The 22,566-nt window shown below is 42.9% G+C and overlaps 1 protein-coding gene across 14 annotated transcripts in view; it reads right to left on the bottom strand.

Moving 5' to 3' along the window:
• LOC106609245 (forkhead box protein P2) overlaps positions 1–22,566 on the bottom strand; it is a 118,465-nt gene that overhangs the window by 86,385 nt on the left and 9,514 nt on the right. For all 14 annotated transcript variants that reach the window (XM_014207815.2, XM_014207816.2, XM_014207817.2 and 11 more), the window contains exons 2-3: positions 21,974–22,053; positions 17,343–17,396 (exon numbers count right to left, since the gene is read on the bottom strand). The gene's annotated coding sequence lies outside the window, so the exon portion shown is untranslated. The remainder of the gene's footprint in view (positions 1–17,342; positions 17,397–21,973; positions 22,054–22,566) is intronic.

Below are 22,566 nucleotides of genomic sequence, written 5' to 3'. Positions count from 1 at the left end.
TCCCTCTGTTCAGACCCACTGGGCCTCACTGACTAACCAACCTCCCTCCATCTTCTGGGTTGCCTCTCAAATGGCACCCTATTCCCTTTAAAGTGCACTACCTTTGACCAGAGCCAATACGGTCTCTGGAAGTAGTGTGCTACAAAAAGGAATAGGGGTGCCATTTGGTTAGCAGCCTTCTTTGCTGTTCCAAACTCCTTCCCCTGTTCCAAACTGACAACGGAACACTTCACGCTGACACACACACATAGGGGGAGTGTTTGATGATGAATGATAGTAGGAATTATCTGGGAAAATATGCACATGGTATCTTATGGCATTGAGGTAAAGCATTTGTTGTGTCACGATGACGATGACAGTTCTCTGGTTTAAAGAGAGGATGGGGGGGTGACACAAGGGCTCTTTGTTTGGACTGGACAAATCTGGGGTTTCTTTTTGGATATTCAATATCCTGCAAGGTACCCAACAGAGTTACAGTAGTCTAGTGTCTGGAAGTTTAGCTAGGAGGAGAGAGCACAGAGAGCAGAGGTTCACTAAGTGAGTCTGTTGTATTGTTGAATGGCTTTTTAGAGCAATTGCTGAGTGGTTTGCGTGAGTCGCTTCCAACAAAGCCTGGCAAATCAATCTGTGAAGAAATGCTACACAGGCCAGATGTGCCACTACTCCACAAAAAGAAACAAAATGACCCCCTTGTACTAGAAGATCATGTAGAGCCTAAAGTACTTAAAGTACACAAAATAATAAGGTTCAATGCCAAAATGCTGACAGCCCAGTTTCTGTTGAATACCTGCTTGTTATTTTAGGTGGCTTCTCTGACGTACAATACGTCAAAGTGTGCGTGGAAACATCTTACTTTGAAATGTATCTTCTTTCCCTATTGACTTTACAAGATGCCGGGAAGAATGAAAGACAAATGTGTCATTAATAGATGTTTTTTATTTACAGTAGTTCTGCTTCTAAACACACACCACACACTTATAAATGCAAGGCTTGCTTTAGGGAGCTGAACTTTTCACACCTTTCAAAGCCACAAAATGTGATGTTTTTGGGGGTTTCTGCAGCTGCTGCTATGCACTAATGCAAGACGGTGTCATATGAAAGATTTTCCTCTCCCCCCCCAAACCACAGGCCTGGTCATTAATGAAATACAGGCCGTGCAGTGAGGTCATACAAAGTCTAGATTTCAGCAGCCACACTTAAAAACCGCTCAGAAAGAATAGAGAAACATGAACACAAATCAGATTTCCAAGCTCCAAGGACAGGGAAAAATAAATAAATATAGGAGAAAGCGCAGCACAGCCCCTGCCCTCCTCTCACATTTTCCTAGCACTTTGCAAACAACCGTCAACTGCTGCTCAGAAACAGTTCACAATGAGAGCAGACTAAACAATCAGATCCCAGCCAAGGAAAATGCTAAGCAACTCTGCACACAGGATGTCTCACCCTAATTGCCAACTATCAAATCTCACAATGGAATCTGTCCATTTGGCAAAAGCCTTATAGCAAAACCTGGTGAAATGTCGTTTTAAAAAGTGTCAACTTTTTACCGGGGAAAAAAGGGAGACGAACAGTTTTGAAAGGAATTCGATTTTTTACATTTGGCTTTGAATTATTTATTTTTCAGGGGGTTTATAAGGCTTACAGGAAGCTATGCAGACTGTGTGAGTGTTACAAAGAAAGCATTATTAGACAAAGGGTGTTTGGGGTCTTGTAAACTAATGATTAAAATCCCAAGCAGTTAGATAAACACATTAAATGGGTCCCTGAAGACACTAAGACTCAGAGAGAAAGAGAGAAGAGTGACAGAGTGGTAGAGAGAGAAGGGAGGAGAAAGGGAGAGAGAGACGTGGGGGGTTACTGGGGAGGAGAGACAGTGTAACTGGGATCAGGGGACAGACAGGTAGGAGGGAGACTGGGAGGGGAGACAGTGTAACTGTCACGGCTGTCTGAAGAATGGGACCAAAGCGCCGCGTGTGTATCGTTCCACATTGTATTATAACTGTGAAACTATGCAAGACATACAAATAAATGAATAAACAAAACAACAAACCGTGACGAAGAGGTGCAACATACACTTACTCAAAATAATCTCCCACAAAACCAGGTGGGAAAAACAACAACTTAAATATGATCCCCAATTAGAGACAACAATGACCAGCTGCCTCTAATTGGAGATCATCCCAAAAAACAACAACATAAAAATACAGAAACTAGAACCCCACATAGAAATACAGAAACTAGACAAAACCCCCAACATAGAAAAAAGAAACTAGAACCAACATAGACATAATTAAACTAGACAAAACCCCCTGTCACGCCCTGACCTACTCTACCATAGAAAATAAAAGCTTTCTATGGTCAGGATGTGACAGTAACTGGGATCAGGGGACAGATAGGTACGAGGGAGACTGGGAGGAGAGACAGTGTAACTGGGATCAGGGGACAGACAGGTAGGAGGGAGACTGGGAGGAGAGACAGTGTAACTGGGATCAGGGGACAGACAGGTAGGAGGGAGACTGGGAGGAGAGACAGTGTAACTGGGATCAGGGGACAGACAGGTAGGAGGGAGACTGGGAGGAGAGACAGTGTAACTGGGATCAGGGGACAGACTGGGAGGAGGCACTGGGAGGAGAGACAGTGTAACTGGGATCAGGGGACAGACAGGTAGGATGGAGACTGGGAGGAGAGACAGTGCAACTGGGATCAGGGGACAGACTGGGATCAGGGGACAGACTGGGAGGAGAGACAGTGTAACTGGGATCGGGGACAGACTGGGAGGAGGGAGACTGGGAGGAGAGACAGTGTAACTGGGATCAGGGGACAGACTGGGAGGAGGCACTGGGAGGAGAGACAGTGTAACTGGGATCAGGGGACAGACTGGTGGGAGGGGGACTGGGAGGAGAGACAGTGTAACTGGGATCAAGGGACAGACTGGGAGAAGAGAGAGTGTAACTGGGATCAGGGGACAGATTGGGAGGAGGGAGACTGGGAGGAGAGACAGTTTAACTGGGATCAGGGGACAGACTGGGAGGATGGAGACTGGGAGGAGAGACAGTGTAACTGGGATCAGGAGACTGACTGAGAGGAGGGAGACTGGGAGGAGGCACTGGGAGGAGGGACAGTGTAACTGGGATCAGGGGACTGACTGGGAGGAGGGAGACTGGGAGGAGGCACTGGGAGGAGAGACAGTGTAACTGGGATCAGGGGACTGACTGGGAGGAGGGAGACTGGGAGGAGGCACTGGGAGGAGGGACAGTGTAACTGGGATCAGGGGACTGACTGGGAGGAGGGAGACTGGGAGGAGGCACTGGGAGGAAGGACAGTGTAACTGGGATCAGGGGACTGACTGGGAGGAGGGAGACTGGGAGGAGGCACTGGGAGGAGGGACAGTGTAACTGGGATCAGGGGACTGACTGGGAGGAGGGACTGGGACTTGAAAAAGAGGGCTAATCGGACTGTCACTTCACGTGGCGCTCTGTCTTTTCCCCGTTTTTTTTTTCTTCAGTCAGAGTCATGCTCTGAGATCCCCAAACTTCAAACAACCAAAATACCAGCACATTCATAAAACAGAACAGAACTACTGGGAATTAAAGAAGGCAGGGGGAAAAAACACCAAACAGGTAGCAGGCCTCAACAGCAGATGGTAAAATTAACATTTCAACAGTTCCTTCCTTTCATGTAGGTCTCGGCAGTGCTGCCGCTGTTTTTTTCTGGGGAAAAATGTAAGGACTAGGTTTGGAAAGATGCAGGGGTGGAAAAAGCATCTGGAAAAGGGGGGGAAGAGGAATATTGGCTTATTGCTCCTGATGGTCTTCTATGAAAAATTAAATAGGTCTGTTTTGCAGGTTTCCCTCTCCGGAGTGCTCTAAGCTGTGTTATGGAAACATCATCTCGGTAATTTATACGCGAAAGAACACATGGCGATGAAAGAAAATACACTCAAACCCAATACGTTGACTCTTTCACCTCTCTTTAATCGCATTCATTCACGGTTCCCAATGAGTGGCAATCATTGAGATGAAGACACATACACAGTTTCATAGAGTTCAAGTTTGATGTAGCGTAAATAAATATCTAGACATATTTGTCAAAAGATGCCCTTGAGACGTTATCAGAAAGACACTTATATTACAGTGAAGCATCTCTAAATAAAATGAAGACGCAGAACAGCCTGTCTCATTTTAGCCCATCCAACGGAACGGCTCTGTAGTGCCCATTAATTTGGACACAGTTATGGCTAAATTACATGTGTTCCACCTCTGTGACATTTTAAATGCAATTAAAAGCTGGTTATGAAAGTGTGCGGACTTCCTCGCGATGAAGGGAAAGGAAATCACTCCCGTGATTAACATGCAAACGAGCTCACGCTGGCAGAGTAGATTGGGGTTTGAAAACCTCAATTACTTTTGTGTGATTATCTATTTACCAGTACACAGATTTCCATTTTTCCATCTCCACCATGGGGAGAACCCCCCCCCCCAATGCAATGATTCGGGCTCAATTATACTCCCACCTTTATTTATGATGCAGATATTACTGACATACTTGGTTATTTTTCACTATGATATATCGCCTTTATACCTATGAATGCTATGCTTAACCATTTAGTTTGGAGCACATAATATCTTCTCTCCCCCTGCCCCAAACCACCACCCCATATTTAAACTCAGTTTGATTCATACTGGAAAACGAGGTGCCCTCACTTTATTTCTGACTTAAGAAACGCAGACAGGATCAGGTGTAATGGAAAAAAATGTCAATAGCTCTCTTCTTGAACACTTTCTCTTTCTCGGCCATTATGCTTTAGCATTTTATGCTTTTAAGTTAGAGAAAGAACAAAGAATTAGAGGCTTTTAAAATGCCGGGAGGCCATTACTGAAACACTACCGACAGATAGTTACCAGTATATCAAGTGTGGTGGCAAAGGTAGGTAAGATGTGGATTTAAATTAACTGCTGCAGCCATAGAAACACTCTCAGCCTTATTATGTACCGCCTGGTTGATGCAATTATCAACGGAACGCCTGGCAGCATCAGAGGAATCTAATTTAATTAATTTAAACGGGTGAATAACTACGGAATTCCTGTTGTAAGAGATTTATATTGAAAATTAACATTCCTGGAATTCAGGAATTGGCAATGCTTGGGAAATACTAAACAATAGGGAAGTGTAAAAGGCTATGCTCCATCTTTGAAGATGTACAGACGGATAAGAGGTCCGCTAAGGAAACACTGTTCGTATCAGCGTCTAAGATATATCATTAAGACTTTTTAAGAACATTACGTCCAAAATATCATCCAATAAATAAATAAATGGTTCATTTATACTCAATAAGGCACCTGAAATAAGACAAGCCTTAGGCCGTAACTATACTGTATCTGTCACAGTAACACTCAACTATCAGGTTTGTAGTAATATAATAACCTACTTTTTAACAAATTCAATTATTGTTTTGTTTGTGAGGGTTCATCCTTAACTTGTTTCCCTGAGCCATAGATAAAGATAGGGAAAGCCACTCTGTCTCAGTAATAGAAGAGGGATCCAGGCTTTTGGAGCATGCGGAACATACATAAAACATCCCCTGTTGCTTTGGCCGGGGGCGCAGAGGAGGAAAAAGGAAACAGTGCCATCAAGTGAAATTTCGGAGGATTCCTCAAGTGCTAAGACAGACAGATCCCCCTTCTGATTAGGGCTCTGACAGTAACAGTAATAGATACTTAAGCCTTCACTGTAGTGATCAGTGTTTGTGTTAACAACTATAGATGTTCACCACTGACTAACTTGCACATATTTACAGGTATTCAAAGGTTTTTCAAATAGACATCTTCATAGATCCGCCGAAAGATAGAAGACAGATATAGCCAGTACCGTGTGCAGGCGATGGGTTGTTCAGTAGACTGTGACGGTGTTAATACAGTCCAGTGGAAGTTGAAGGCACGAGATATTTGTACTTAATGTATTGTCAATGAGCGCTGTTGAAGATTTCATCAGAAGTGCATAACAGTGGCTTAGAAATACAATGACATTTCAAACGGAGGAAAATCATTTTTAGGAAAACCTTTTGTCTCATGTTTATGTCGCCTGATTGACTTTAGATGCAGTATAATGTGAGGCCATCGGATTTTAGTTAGCTAACGTTAGCATTGCTAGCAATTTTTTTACAAACTTTGCTAGCTAATGACAACCGGAGTGCCAAGTCTAGGTCCGAAAAGCTTCTTAACCAGCTTCTACCCCCAAGCCATAAGACTCCTGAACAGCTAATCAAATGGCTACCCGGACTATTTGCATTGTCCCCACCCCACCACCATTTTTACACTGCTTCTACTCTCTGTTTATTATCCATGCAGAGTCACTTGACCTCTACCTACATGTACATATTACCTCAATTACCTCAACTAACCGGTGCCCCCGCTCATTGACTCTGTACCGGTACACCCTGTATATAGCCTAGCTACTGTTCTTTTACTGTTGCTCCTTAATTATTTGTTATTTAAAAAAATATATGTTTACTTCAGTTTATTTTAGTAAATACTTTCGTAAACACGTATTTTTTTTCTTAAAACTGCATTGTTGGTTAAGGGCTTGTTAGTAAGCATTTCACTGTAATGTATTCGGCGCATGTGACAAATTACATTTGATTTGATTGACATCTGTCTAAAGTACATTTGACGACATGATAATGACGGCAAAGTTGTTTCCTACTAATTATTTTGCCTACTTTAGCAATGTCATCGTATTTCCAAGCACTATAGTGTGATTTAGATGAAACGGTCATCAGCCTCTGTTCAGAATGCCTGGGCTTATTACGATTCTTGAGCACCACTATGGCATAAGAACATTCATAACAACGGCATGGCGCAACCAAGTGACGGAGGTGCAACCAATGAATAGGTCCCCAGTCTACCAAGGTCCCCAATCTCCCAGATTCACACTGGTTTATGCTCACTATCTAACTGTAAGCGTTTCTTAGCACCTCTTGGGGACACAGATAATTAAGAATCATGAAATGCCTTCAAAACAATGCTCATATCAATTGTATTGTGTGTACAGTGCAACGTAAGAATTCCAACTAACAAGAGAATAAAATGTTTTTATGAAAATCCATAACCTTGCCTATTGTTACACGTCCTTACACCCGGAAAAATATGCACTCGAGGATGTATAGACCATGGAAAACGAGGTGTAGACACTGCCGCCATCCCCGAGTGTGGAATGACAATTTGCATAATTAAACCTATATAAAAGCTAATTACATAAATAAATGAGTGAGGGTATCACAGAGAGAAAGAGTGTCTGTTCATATCCAGTGTTTAAACCTCCCCCTTCCTTCCAGCCCTGTCTAAATCTATTGATCTGTGAAACACAGTACTCAGGGGAGGCGATTCAGTTAATATCATACATCTAATGATGAGATGAATAACGATTATACCATTTGGCAATTAAACGTCTTACAAACCATTTAACTGACTGTGCGTCAAAAAGGGTCACCAGAGGTCAGAATGATTGTTTTTCATTTTCGCTGCTTCGGCGCGAAGGAAGGGGGGGGGTGGAGAGAAACACTGAGAAACACTGTTTGACACAATGGTGAAAATACTTAATGGTTGTTAGCAGCTATACTGTAGTACTAATCTTTAATGCTGTCAAGACTCTTGAAGGGAAAACAATTTATGAAAAAAAAAAAAGCGAAAAAAGAACACGCCAAGACAAACATCTGGCCTTCATCACACTGTAGGAGTCTGAGCAAATCTTTATATTTAGAAACCTCATTAGCTCACTTATAATGCTCAATCTCACAAACAGAAAGAGACACGACAATGCGGCGGGTGAGAAAAATAAAGACATATTTCGTGGTGATCTGTAAAACATGGGGGAAGGGGAGAGGGACACTGGTGGTGAGGCTTGCTCTAGTATGTGCCTGTAGACACTTTGCCTGTGTGCATTAGTGTGTCTGATCCATACAAAGGTGCATTAAACACACACGCGGAGGGCCAATTTACTGTCAACATCTACAATCTAATCCCTACTTACAGGCAATAATTACCTGATGTTGTGATGTCAGTTTGTTGTTCCGTAGACAGACAACTTTCCAAAGGGCCTGTACAGGTTAATCTCTAGCTAATGCCAGAAACATACGCTGCTGTCTAGCCTACGTGGAACTACACACTCTTAGGGAAAAAAAGGGTCTATCTAGAACCTAAAAGGGTTCTTTCGCTGTCCCCATAGGAGAACCCTTTGAAAAACGCCTTTTGGTTCCAGGTAGAATGTTTTCAACAGAGAGCTCTACCTTCAACCAAAAAGGGTTCTCCTATGAGGACAGCGAAAGAACCCTTGTGGAACCCTTTTTTCCCGAAGACTTCGAGGCCTTTTAACGGTTTAAAGGTTAACACATGTGAGGGGTTAACACACATACAGACACAAACGCACGCACGCCCGCACGCACACACACACACACATCAAACTAACCTTTCCTTTCAACCTTATCCTCATACCGCTAACAATCCCTTTCTTCTGTGGCTGGCTCGGGTGCATTCATGTAGCATTTACTTACAAAGGCAATTGTGCGCTTCTCGGTCTCTTATTGAATGATAGGTGGTAAACATTGTCATTGGAAAGGCAGGTTGGATTAAAGCCTGGTACAGCCATTGAGAGGAACAGTAAGAGGGGAGAAATGCAAACAATGGTAAAAATGGAGGGCAGTTATCACAGGGTCCAATGTCTGCTATGATGAATACATGTGAGATTATGAGACCCATTCCATCATTTACATAATGTAAAAACTATTTCTCTCTCTCCATCCACCCCCAACTATTCACTAAATAAATGAGAAAACTATCACAGCACAGAAATATTTGACAAAAGCAAGAGAGACTGAATTCCCAATGACCTCGCCGCCTTGCGACAATGCACACACAGTCCAAACGCTCTTTCGTGAGCAGCCAACTGAGTAAGACCTGGAAGAATATTTATTATTGAGCACAATGGCAAAAGTATTACCATGTCACCTATACCACTTTACAATGCAGAAAGGAATCGTATCAAACACAAGGGGAATTTTACATAATTCTGGTTGAGAATATGAAAGGTAGCTAGGTTCTTTAAACGAGGGGTCCATAGTGGTCTAAAGTTTAAGAAATGAACACAATGATCATTTTTATGTGATTTGGTTAAACCTGAAGTAACAATGACTGGGTCAGGGATTCAACCGACACACTTAGTCCATCTATTCAGAAAATATATTTAAATATTAATGGGAAAGAAAAGGCAAGGAGGTTTAAAGTTCAACAGAAAAAAAATGATATGAACTTCTTTGGCTGACGTGCACCCTTCGGGCTGTTTGTGTAGGCACAAGTTGAAGAGTAATGGAAAAACTCTGTATTTACAGTCAATAAGAGTTTTACGACACAGTTGAGACTGTCGTCACGTGCTATTTGGTTTGGGACAGTTTCCTACCACTAACCAACAAATTACAAATAGACGAGAGCCCTGAGGACGTTTTCCTTTTTCATGCAAATACTGTAAGCAACTTTTCAGATGCTAACTTCTGCATGCTAGCCATACACGTGTCATCCACCCTAAGCAAACAATGACTTAGGATAGTCATTCATCCACATACCATACATTCATACGTATGTATACTACCTCATCACAAAAGTATGGGCTAGACAAGGACACTGTACCGTACAATCTATAGATTGGGAATGTATAGGTGGCATTCCCTGGAACAGGCTTTAAATCAAACTGTTAGCTATCTGCAAAGCTTCTTAAAAAACATTGGACTTGTGAAATTCCTGAGCCATAGAAAATACCTCTCTCTCCCTCATACCTCCTGATCACCACCCCACCTCCACCACCCAGTCCATCAACAAAACTCCATGAGCCAATAGGAATTGTGCCTCTTCACTCACCGTGCGTGTGAGTGTTTGTGTGCGTGTGTGTGTATGCGGTCGTGTGTGCATCCGTGCGTGTGTGCCTGTCGGCCGGCCTGCCAGTGAGCGAGTGTGTTTTACCTGCCAGATCATTCCAGTCTATTCCAGAGAATTCTCATATGGCAACCTATTTTATTTACTTTATCTTCAATAAAATGGTTCAGTGAGCATTAGCAACTCTGAGACACGAATTTCAATCGGTCCTATGGCAGCGGCGTCAGCCTGCGTTAAAGCCAGCGCAGCAGTGTGTGTGCTCTGCGAGGTGCAGCGGAGGGAGCAACGCTGCAGACAGGCTGAGCTGCGAGCAACCGAGTGCAGTGAGAGGGCTCTAATAACACAAAGGGAGGGAGAGCGGGAGGGAGGGAGAGTAGGGTGAAGGGAAGAAGGGAGACTAGAGATGGATAGAGGGAGGGAGAGGGAGGGAGGGAGGCAAGAGAGAAGGGGTGGGGGTAAAGGAAAAGCGAGAAAGAGTGGGTAAAATGGAGAGAGAGGATGAGATAAGCGCGGGAGAGCGAGAGAGAGAGAGAGAAAGAAAGAAAGAAACAAGTAAGGTCGAGAAAGTGTACAATAAACACAGGTGAGCAGCTCTACACCCCAGGACCTCTTCAGGATGACTGACAAGTGAAAGCTCTCACTGACCGGGACCTTCATTTTACATGACATGAGAAGGAGTGGAACTCAACTGTTGCGGCAGAGTATAACTGAGAGGCTCTCTAGGGGGGGAAAGTTGGAAAAACACATACACACACTCACACACACACACACTCACACACACCATTTCCCTTCACAGGTGAGCAGGACCAACAGACAGCCTGGTGCTTCATTCACTTAACTGGAGAGGTGCTGCAGACAGGATGTATGTATGCAGACTGAATCTTTTCCACATGATGTGCCTCAGGCTGTTTTTGTCAACTGCACTCTGAGCAGCACAGAGTCAGGTAGTATGACCACATGATTGCCCGAGAGGCACCTCTCGGAGAGGGCTGGGGACACACTGAAATTCCCACGCATGATGAGGTGTAATCAGAAACCCCATTCAGAGGGGTAGCCAAGTTTGTCAACATATATAGATTCCACATTCCAACTCCTGTCAGGGTTTTGACCCAAATCAAGCGAGTTGTCGGCTTGTCGTCTCGACACATAGACAGATGCTTTCTTCCCATTCTGGGAAAAGCAGGTAGCAAGTGATATATTTTGTCTAGGATTGTGGTTTGTGGCCAGGGAAGTGGGATTCAAGGCGCTTGTAGTATTTCCTCTCCTCTGCATCTCTTTTCAAGCCCCGATCAAATGATCATAATGAACAAAGCAGTTGGCTTGTTGCCTCTGTAGTAAAATCTTTTGCAATGGCTGTGACTGGGGCTTGATTTGAAGCAAGGAAAAATTGCTTGTGAAATAGCGTTATCTACAGGATCTTAACTTGAAGAGCAAACACAACGCTACATTTTGATGCCAACTTTGTAATCTTAATAATCTTTGTTAAGTTTTCTTTAATGTTTCAAAACAAAAACGCGTTACACTTTGGACTGCTACTGACGTATAAGATCAAAATGAAAGATGTAAACCTGGTGGTATTGGTGAATAATTACTCTATTTGGATTAGTATGAAACAAAGTTAGCATAATATACAAAATGTGAAACTGAACACATGTATTATCATTTACATTTATATGAACCTTCTTTGTGGCCAATTATTCCAATAATCTGAGAGTCTTACAACACCACAGGAGGCCGGAATCCTTCAGACTCCTTTGCTTCAAAGCTTTAAAAATGTATGATTCTTAAAAACCAATTGCTGCTAATATTGTATTTTTTTTATGACATCATTTACACAATGTTTTCACTTTGGTTCAACTTCCACATAGGATTCAGCCACAGTTCATTCAAAATGGGTTATGGGTATTCTTTTCTGCGCTGCACATATATTCATTTATGACTATATTTAAGGAGTTAGGAGGGCACATATATTCATAAAACACGTACATTCTATCAACATGATTGGTCAACATTGTGTTGACAAATCTCCACCTATCTCTTAATTCAAAGGAAGCAGATAGCAAAAGATAACAACAGAGGCTTTGTATACGTTTCGAAAAACGACCGCGTTTCCTGAAGGCTGCGACGATAACACACAGGTTCAAACTGTCGAGGTAATCAACATTAGACCTGCCACAAAGAACGTGAAACTATGTGAAACCAATTCATTGGACACGATCACCTGCAACTGAAGCCACTCGTAATTCTTTCCACCTGAAATAACGAGTTCAAACCGATGTCAAGCCGCTCTGATGTCATGCCTTCTGAGGCTTTTGTTTCACAATAATCTCAGGCACTTGGAAACGTGCCATCAGTCTGGGCTTCCGCACCCAGGCTCTTTCCAAATTAAGCAGGAGGGAAAGAATGACATGTGAAACACTAGATGTGTCTCGTTTATTAAAAAAAATAAGATCGTGCATACAATATCCGCAATCAGTCATGTCCAAAGTACTTAGCAAGCAGGGACCAACCCATGCTGAATGGGGAGGTGGACTTAAGTCCTATAGTTTATCCTATGAGTAGTCTATAAGGGTCCACAACCCCCAGTGTGATCTGCTCAGCCTTTGAGACATTTAGAGAGACACTGACTGGCTGACTGACTAGCCGCCCGCCAGGGCTGCATCCGTGGCCATTCACTCTGTTGATTAGCATACCCCCTTCCTCTCCTCTCTGGATCAATAATCTCATTGAGTCGGTGTGTCTTCTCCATCAGGAGTGATGGCAGCTAGGTAGAGACACCCCCCTTTTGTAGCTCTATTCTCATGGCAACTGTCCACTCCAGACAAACACTCCTCTACACTCTATCTATTCTAGACTCCTCTTCTTCTTTTCTTTCTGGGCCCTCATTACTCCTCTTCTGAACAGGCAGGAGGAGAGGCAAATAAACCTTGTAACAAACAAAACGGATCGAAAAGGTAAGGAGATAACATATCAGCGCCAAGGTCTTTCTTGATAAAACAGATTTGAAGTTAGATGGTTAATTTTTAAGTCTACCTTGTTAGACTTTTGAAACTGAAGGAACATACTGTGGAGAAGCAATAGGTTACACATGGTGTGCTTGCACCAAGTGAAGGACAAGGGGAAGGTTGAAAATATATGTATCAGGTGTGAATATATATTTCCTGTGAGGCAAAGTACAATTCCAGAATCTTATTTAAAAAACTCAAACTCCTAATCCAACCAAAGAGTTGTAAAGAGTAGGACGTGGGTCCACTCTTGGTCCAATTTGCTCACAGCATGACACTATCAGACCCCAAACCAAACCTCATTAAACTGGAATATGGAAACTTGGGGAAGTTCCAAAACTTTTTTTCCCTCCAAGTGGGAAGACAAAACAGTGAACCATAAAGAGAGGAATATAAGAAGGAAGGGAAGAAGGGGAGGCAGGCAGATCCTTGGGAGGACTGGAGAGTGAGAAAGTGAACGTTTGATGAGTAATACTTTTTTGTTGTAGACGGGGCTTAACTTTGAAATATTCCGGGGTGTTTCTGAATGGGGGATTGACCAATGACCTGATCCCAGCCACACACTGGGCGCCGGGGTTAATGGTGGATAAAGATTAGAAAAACGGGCGCTAGCCTGATCTCCATCCCCATCCCCTCCAATCCCAAATCAGACCCACAATGGAGCCTGCCAACAGGGACGACTCAAGTCCCTTTGATTCTTCTTCTTCCCCAGTAGTCAGGGTGTCCAGGGTAAAGACCCGTGGAGGTTACCCTCTCCTACTCAGGGGGAAGCCAGCCAGGCTCCTTGGCTCAGAAAACCCTTTAGGGTTTTGGAAATTAAATGACAGAAGCTCTGATCTATAACAAGAAATCAATTCCAAATTGGAAGTCTCAGGAAAAGCCATCCGTCTGGGGCCTGCTTCTTTAAACTAGCCAGAGATATGCTTTAATTGCTGTAGATTGTATATATGTGTACATTCACAGTAATGCGAAAGTTAGGTCAATTATACTTCTTTGGGATGATTAGAGTACTTCTGTTCCAGAATAGATATACTTTAAGAGTTCATCTTTGAAGATTTAAATGGGATACTCAACAAATTAAAAACTAATATTCAAATCTCTTTTAGGTGGAAGAGGGAAGGGAATCTCGGTTCTGCTTAGTCTTGTGAAGATGTGACTCTTGGGATGTGGGCTGGGGCTGCGGCCTACAGCTGAGCTGAACCACCCTAACCCAGCCTCTCGCCCCGCTTGGCTCCTACAGTGAGGGAAAAAAGTATTTGATCCCCTGCTGATTTTGTACGTTTGCCCACTGACAAAGAAATGATCAGTCTATAATTTTAATCGTAGGTTTATTTGAACAGTGAGAGACAGAATAACAACAAAAAAATCCAGAAAAACGCATGTCAAAAATGTTATAAATTGATTTGCATTTTAATGAGGGAAATAAGTATTTGACCCCCTCTCAATCAGAAAGATTTCTGGCTCCCAGGTGTCTTTTATACAGGTAACGAGCTGAGATTAGGAGCACACTCTTATTAAAGGGAGTGCTCCTAATCTCAGCTTGTTACCTGTATAAAAGACACCTGTCCACAGAAGCAATCAATCAATCAGATTCCAAACTCTCCACCATGGCCAAGACCAAAGAGCTCTCCAAGGATGTCAGGGACTGTCACAAGGGTCGTTGAAAGGGGACCAAGGCGCAGCGTGTAAAGTGCTCATATTTATTTTATTTATGATAACACTTCAACAAAATAACAAACGACAGCCAACAGTTCCGTCAGGGATGTATACAAAACGGAAAACAACTACCCACAATACCCAAAGGAAAACAGGCTGCCTAAGTATGGCTTCCAATCAGAGACAACGAAAGACACCTGCCTCTGATTGGAAACCATACCCGGCCAAAACATGGAAAACAAAACATAGAAATAGAATACTAGAAAAACCCCACATTTAAACAGAAAACCCAAAACCACCCAACACAACCACCTGTCACGCCCTGACCGCTCTACTATGGCAAATGACCACTTACAAGGGTCAGGATGTGACAGGGACAAGATTGTAGACCTACACAAGGCTGGAATGGGCTACAAGACCATCGCCAAGCAGCTTGGTGAGAAGGTGACAACAGTTGGTGTGATTATTCGCAAATGGAAGAAACACAAAAGAACTGTCAATCTCCCTCGGCCTGGGACTCCATGCAAGATCTCACCTCGTGGAGTTGCAATGATCATGAGAACGGTGAGGAATCAGCCCAGAACTACACGGGAGGATCTTGTCAATGATCTCAAGGCAGCTGGTATCATAGTCACCAAGAAAACAATGGTAACACACTACGCCATGAAGGACTGAAATTCTGCAGCACCCGCAAGGTCCCCCTGCTCAAGAAAGCACATATACATGCCCGTCTGAAGTTTGCCAATGAACATCTGAATGATTCAGAGGACAACTGGGTGAAAGTGTTGTGGTCAAATGAGACCAAAATGGAGCTCTTTGGCATCAACTCAACTCGCCGTGTTTGGAGGACGAGGAATGCTGCCTATGACCCCAAGAACACCATCCCCACCGTCAAACATGGAGGTGGAAACATTATGCGTTGGGGGTGTTTTTCTGCTAAGGGGACAGGACAACTTCACCGCATCAAAGGGACGATGGACGGGGCCATGTACCGTCAAATCTTGGGTGAGAACCTCCTTCCCTCAGCCAGGGCATTGAAAATGGGTCGTGGATGGGTATTCCAGCATGACAATGACCCAAAACACACGGCCAAGGCAACAAAGGAGTGGCTCAAGAAGAAGCACATTAAGGTGCTGGAGTGGCCTAGCCAGTCTCCAGACCTTAATCCCATAGAAAATCTGTGGAGGGAGCTGAAGGTTCGAGTTGCCAAACGTCAGCCTCGAAACCATAATGACTTGGAGAAGATCTGCAAAGAGGAGTGGGACAAAATCCCTCCTGAGATGTGTGCAAACCTGGTCGCCAACTACAAGAAATGTCTGACCTCTGTGATTCCCAACAAGGGTTTTGCCACCAAGTACTAAGTCATGTTTGGCAGAGGGGTCAAATCTTTATTTCCCTCATTAAAATGCTAATCATTTTATAACATTTTTGACATGCGTTTTTCTGGATTTCTTTGTTGTTATTCTGTCTCTCACTGTTCAAATAAACCTACCATTAAAATTATAGACTGATCATTTCTTTGTCAGTGGGCAAACGTACAAAATCAGCAGGGGATCAAATACTTATTTCCCTCACTGTAGCTGCCTTGCTTGAATCATACTTGGACCTCAAAAGACAAACCTCTGCAGCTGAATACGGAGATAAACAGATGTTCTTCCTCAGACTGGGTCAAAATATCAAAATAAACCAGTGGCCTGGATTCAGGAAATAACCTGACAAAGAGTAGTTCTCCTCCACAACATTGAAAAACAGATCAAAACAAGCCCTGACTTTTTTTTCACAGAATTATTCAAATTTGAAAGTTTATGGGGTGACTTCAATGAAAATACTTGAGAAATACCTGCAACATACATTTAATTACACTAATAATTGATAGTGGAGAAGTTATGGAGGGCTACAAACACAGAAGCCAGTACCTTTACACTTGATTTTACCTGCAAAGCAATTCACTTCAACTGTTCTGTGCTCACTGAACAATCACCCATTGTCAAGTTAGCATTCGATATCTATCTCCCATCCAATTACAGCTAAATTCCATTCCCTCATTCCCCTCACGATGATGAGGCTTCTCCTCCCCATCGCTACTGCAGTTTACCGTCTGGCAATGTTCTGTTCAGTCTGAGACACCACCTGTGTGTCTGTCTCAGTCTGGCTGCTGTGGGGACACATTAGTAATGACGCAGGCCTCCGCCGTAGTAGCAGTCACATAATCAGTGTGTGTCACACTTACTGTGCTGGCTGGGATTCTTTAGGCTCGTTTTGTACTGACTTGGTGACAACAAACTGCCTCAGTTATCACCTCTGGATGCCTCATAGAGAATCTCATTGGGAATCTAAAGGGCTACAGATACAGAAGCTGAGCGTCTCATAGAGGGGAATCGAAGGGGACTACAGAAGCTCTGAGTTGTGCAAACTGTGTGTGTGTTGCCACTGGGTGACGTTACAGTACTGTAGCATGCACACGCATCTCTCACTTGCTACTGTATGCAGAATTGTGCATGGAGGATTGACTTATAAACAGTATCTCCCGACGATTCATGCATCAACACTTCTCAGTTTGAAGTTTTGAATGAGCTTCATCACTTTATAGGAGTTGTCTTGCCTTGTACCTCAAGTCTCAAAAGACCAGTGTATGTGAATCCCTCGAGCTGATCTCAACATGAATTGGCAGTGGATGTGACTGTTCTGATCGGATAATAATCAGAACAAACACACAACACAGGGCATGCAGAAGATTTTTGTAAAAGACTGTATGACTCACCACTTTGGACTTCAGAATGTGGGTGCTCTTCTCACAGCCGTTGCATATTTCATCCTAAACAAATTAACATTTGTTATGAGCTAACATTCTGGTGTATATTCATCACCACCTTCATGCATGTACACATAATACATTCCAACACTTCAAGCTTCTTGGTGTTAATAAACTCTGTTCATTGTGATGTGTTAGGCCAGATCATTCTCAATTAAACATGGGTGTCTAAAAAAACTTTCTCAACATTCACTAAGAAGACTTTCAGATATCCTTCCTCCTTGGTTCCTTGGTTGAATCTAATACATGTCATAACTTCAAAAAGCTACAGTAGATTGGAAGTCTATGAAGTGTGAAGACCAAACAGGCACAACCTGAAAGGTTTCATTGCGGAGGTGGAATTCTATCATGGTGGACAGATGAAGATTTGTTATATTCTACGGCGGTAACTGTGCCTCAGCTGGGCTATAGCAGTAACACTCCTGCCCAGGTACAAGTAAAAAAAACTAAATTAAACACCTTTGTTGTTAAGATTAAAGGTGTCTTGCCCATTGAAAATAAGGAGGCACAGGCAAGTTTCATCCATTTGTACACTGAAAAATTGAGAAATTATAGTTTATTTTATGCATTAGTCAAAGATTTGGCCATCAGTGCCCCCTCGCAAAAAAAGTAATGCATGACGCCTCTGAGATTAATGATCTTGGATGGAAATATTAAGTGTAGTTACTAGGGATGCACGATATATATCGATGAACATATCGGAATCGGCCGATATTAGCTAAAAATGCCAACATCAGTATCGGCCCAATGTCTAGTTTAACGCCGATGTCAAAAACCAATGTCAAAGCTGACGTGCATACCTATATAACGTAGGTACATGACGTAATGACGCCACGTACAATTTTGCGCTACAACTGCAACACAGCATTCCTGACCTAGCCCACAATGTCTGCTGTGTGGATCGAGCAGTCAACAAGTCGAGCAGTCATTTGAAAGAGTAAAATTTGACCCCTCTGCAAAACATGACTTAGTACTTGGTGGCAAAACCCTTGTTGGCAATCACAGAGGTCAGATGTTTCTTGTAGTTGGCCACCAGGTTTGCACACATCTCAGGAGGGATTTTGTCCCACTCCTCTTTGCAGATCTTCTCCAAGTCATTAAGGTTTCGAGGTTGACGTTTGGCAACTCGAACCTTCAGCTCCCTCCACAGATTTTCTATGGGATTAAGGTCTGGAGACTGGCTAGGCCACTCCAGGACCTTAATGTGCTTCTTCTTGAGCCACTCCTTTGTTGCCTTGGCCATGTGTTTTGGGTCATTGTCATGCTGGAATACCCATCCACGACCCATTTTCAATGCCCTGGCTGAGGGAAGGAGGTTCTCACCCAAGATTTGACGGTACATGGCCCCGTCCATCGTCCCTTTGATGCGGTGAAGTTGTCCTGTCCCCTTAGCAGAAAAACACCCCCAAAGCATAATGTTTCCACCTCCATGTTTGACGGTGGGGATGATGTTCTTGGGGTCATAGGCAGCATTCCTCCTCCTCCAAGCACAGCGAGTCTCATCTGACCACAACACTTTCACCCAGTTGTCCTCTGAATAATTCAGATGTTCATTAGCAAACTTCAGACGGGCATGTACATGTGCTTTCTTGAGCAGGGGGACCTTGCGGGCGCTGCAGGATTTCAGTCCTTCACGGCGTAGTGTGTTACCAATTGTTTTCTTGGTGACATGGTCCCAGCTGCCTTGAGATCATTGACAAGATCCTCCCGTGTAGTTCTGGGCTGATTCCTCACTGTTCTCATGATCATTGCAACTCCACGAGGTGAGATCTTGCATGGAGCACCAGGCCGAGGGAGATTGACAGTTCTTTTGTGTTTCTTCCATTTGCGAATAATCGCACCAACTGTTGTCACCTTCTCACCAAGCTGCTTGGCGATGGTCTTGTAGCCCATTCCAGCCTTGTGTAGCTCTACAATCTTGTCCCTGACATCCTCGGAGAGCTCTTTGATCTTGGCCATGGTGGAGAGTTTGGAATCTGATTGATTGATTGCTTTTGTGGACAGGTGTCTTTTATACAGGTAACAAGGTGAGATTAGGAGCACTCCCTTTAAGAGTGTGCTCCTAATCTCAGCTCGTTACCTGTATAAAAGACACCTGGGAGCCAGAAATCTTTCTGATTGAGAGGGGGTCAAATACTTATTTCCCTCATTAAAATGCAAATCAATTTATAACATTCTTGACATGCGTTTTTCTGGATTTTTTGTTGTTGTTATTCTGTCTCTCACTGTTCAAATAGCCCTACGATTAAAATTATAGACTGATCATTTCTTTGTCAGTGGGCAAACGTACAAAATCAGCAGGGGATCAAATACTTTTTCCCCCTCACTGTAGCTAGCTTTAGCTTGGTACCTAGCTAGCCCCAATACAACCTGCCTGAAAACAATGACCAGTAGAAACTGCAGTCAATTTCACTACTCTTAGCAATGATTTTGGAATCCTTGTGTGTATTAGCTAGGTAGCCACTTGATTTTCGACTTTTGAAATTGAACTTCAGTTCATGTAAATAAATAGCTAGTCTGCTACTTCACCCTGTTGTCCAAAGCTAACAGTATAAGCAGCCTGCTAGCTTTATCTGTCTAGTGAGGCTCGACCTGACCAGGGTATGTGTTGTGAAGCTAGCCACAATAAGGATTAGGCACAATAGTGGAATTTGTGGTTTGCCTTCAAAATAAAAGTACATTTTTGAAAGTGATGCTGAAGGTTATAATTGTTGGAATCCTGCCATATTTAGACTAGATAATGTTAAACAAGGTTGGAATGTGAAGCAAGGAAACAGGGTATCAGTCTACTCAGTGACACCCACAGAACACAACTGTGAAAAGTTTATGCAAATATTAGCGTTATAGCTCTTATCACGGGACTGTGACTGTGTGAAATCACCTCCCCAGTCTGCCTATTGTGTGTATTGACATTCATATTGCACTGTACAGCTTTACCTAAGGATTGGGTATCAATGAAATGGGGTAACAGTCTACTCAATACCCAAAATATTTTTCCCCAACGTCCTCCTCAGAGTTCTCAGACTCCAAAACATCCACGCAGTATTGTTTTTCCTCGGGAATAGTGTTCAATACACATAGGTTGACAATAAATGTGGCTCAATTCACAGTTGTTTCAGAGACTCGCAATAAGAGCTACGATGCTAATGTTCTCTGGGTGTCACTGAGTTTACTGAGACCCCATGTCATTGATCCACAATCCATAGGTAAGGCTGTACAGTGAAATAAGTGTGCCACCAATGCAATTCTAAAGTATAAAACATCCAGTGGGATTTCAACAGATTTTTGTCAAACTAACAAATATTTGTCTTTTGTTGATTTTATATAACAACATCCCAACCTCGTTTAGCATGATCTATTCAATTATGGCATAATTCTACTATTTGTATGCATTTGCATCACTGTCAATGACATACTTTTATTTTGAAGGGTAACCGCAAAGTCCACTATTGTGGCTAATCCTTAAAGTGGCTAGCTTCACATAGATGGGTCCAACCACCATTAATCAAATAAGAATTGTCTTATAAATCAGGGTTATTTTAGATGATGACACCTAGCTATATAGTTAGCTAGCTAACTATATAGCTAGCTAACTATAGCTACTGAAACAGATTGTGTAGTTTTGCTATGTTTTTGGGGAAGAACATTGTTTGCATCCATGAGCTAGCTAGCTTTTTTTTATGACCAGCACTGTAGGTTCGCGAGACAACTTTACCAGCATCAGAGCATACGTATCGATGAATCGTTGTGACATATGAAATACGAGTGATAGTGTAATCAATGTGTAATAACTACGTGAAAAATGAATGAACTCGTTAAATTATTATGTGACGTGCAGTCATATTCAGGTCCTGATTGGTCAACAAGCTTATATGACACGTCAAATAGTGTTATTTGACACGTCAAATAGTGTTAAATATTATATGTTTTGACACGCAAAGACCCAGACGGTGTTCCATAGAAGTCCTGGTTGAGAATGAAACGACTGAACAAATGAACAACGAAACAGCACAGTAAGTAAGGGAAAGAAATAGGTTTTGATTGTTTTACTGGTAATGGGGACATACGTAAATGCCAATAAAATAATAACTTTTTGGTCAGTGTGGCGTGTGTGTGTGTAACCTTTATTTAACTAGGCAAGTCAGTTAAGAACAAATTCTTATTTACAATGACAGCCTACTCAGGCCAAACCTGGACGACGCTGGGCCAATTGTGCGCAACCCTATGGGATTCCCAATCAAGGCCGGATGTGATACAGCCTGGATTCGAACCAGGGACTGTAGTGACGCCTCTTGCACTGAGATGCAGTGCCTTAGACCGCTGCGTCCGTGTGTGTGTTAACTATTTAACTGTACTAGAATGCTTAAAAGGCCGCAAAAATGTTAAATATCGGTTATCGGTATCAGGTTTTTTTGGCAAGGAAAATATCAGATATCGGTATCGGCTAAAAATGTCATATCGGTGCATCACTAATAGTTACACAGTTACACACAGCACGTTACAATTGTCCAATTCAGCCTTATCAGTCCAAAGGCTGAAAACCTTTGACAGGACATGAAAGGCTGTGTTGTAGTACTTACCCTGAGGGTGAAAACGTGTGGTTGTTGTCCGTCTGTCTCAGGATGGGAAGGACTCCAGTCCAGAGATGTCTGTAGAGGATCTGCAGAGGGAGAGCAGATTAGAGAGAAATCATTACTCAAAAGCATGTTCCCATACAGTAAAACATTATCAACCAAGTTTCCAATTCACATAGTAAATTGTAAATGGGCCCCCCCCCGATGGTGCTGCCGCAAACATGTATAGGATAAATGTGGGTAGGTTTTCTTTCACATGAGTGTTATTAGTATGGCTTTTAGGGGAAAGCAATAAACTTGGGAACAACAAAGTACAGCTGCATTTGCCTGTTAGATGACTGTATGCATGTGAGTGAATATGTACCTGTGTGTACATGTTAGAGCTGGGACGATAAACCAAAATGTATCAACACCGACCATACCGACCACTTATCACAGGCCTTTTGCAGATATCGTTCATTATGACAAGTAGCCTATAGTAGGGAAATGTGAAGTTTGCAACAAAAAAAAGGAGGGGTGTACCTGTGGGTGCATGCGAGTGTGTGTGTGTGTGTGTGTGTGTGTGTGTGTGTGTGTGTGTGTGTGTGTGTGTGTGTGTG

This window comes from Salmo salar, chromosome ssa07, assembly GCF_905237065.1.
Source record: "Salmo salar chromosome ssa07, Ssal_v3.1, whole genome shotgun sequence".
Lineage (NCBI taxonomy): Eukaryota > Metazoa > Chordata > Actinopteri > Salmoniformes > Salmonidae > Salmo > Salmo salar.
Note: the sequence above shows the minus strand (reverse complement) of the source record. Positions and strands in the feature narration are given on the sequence as shown.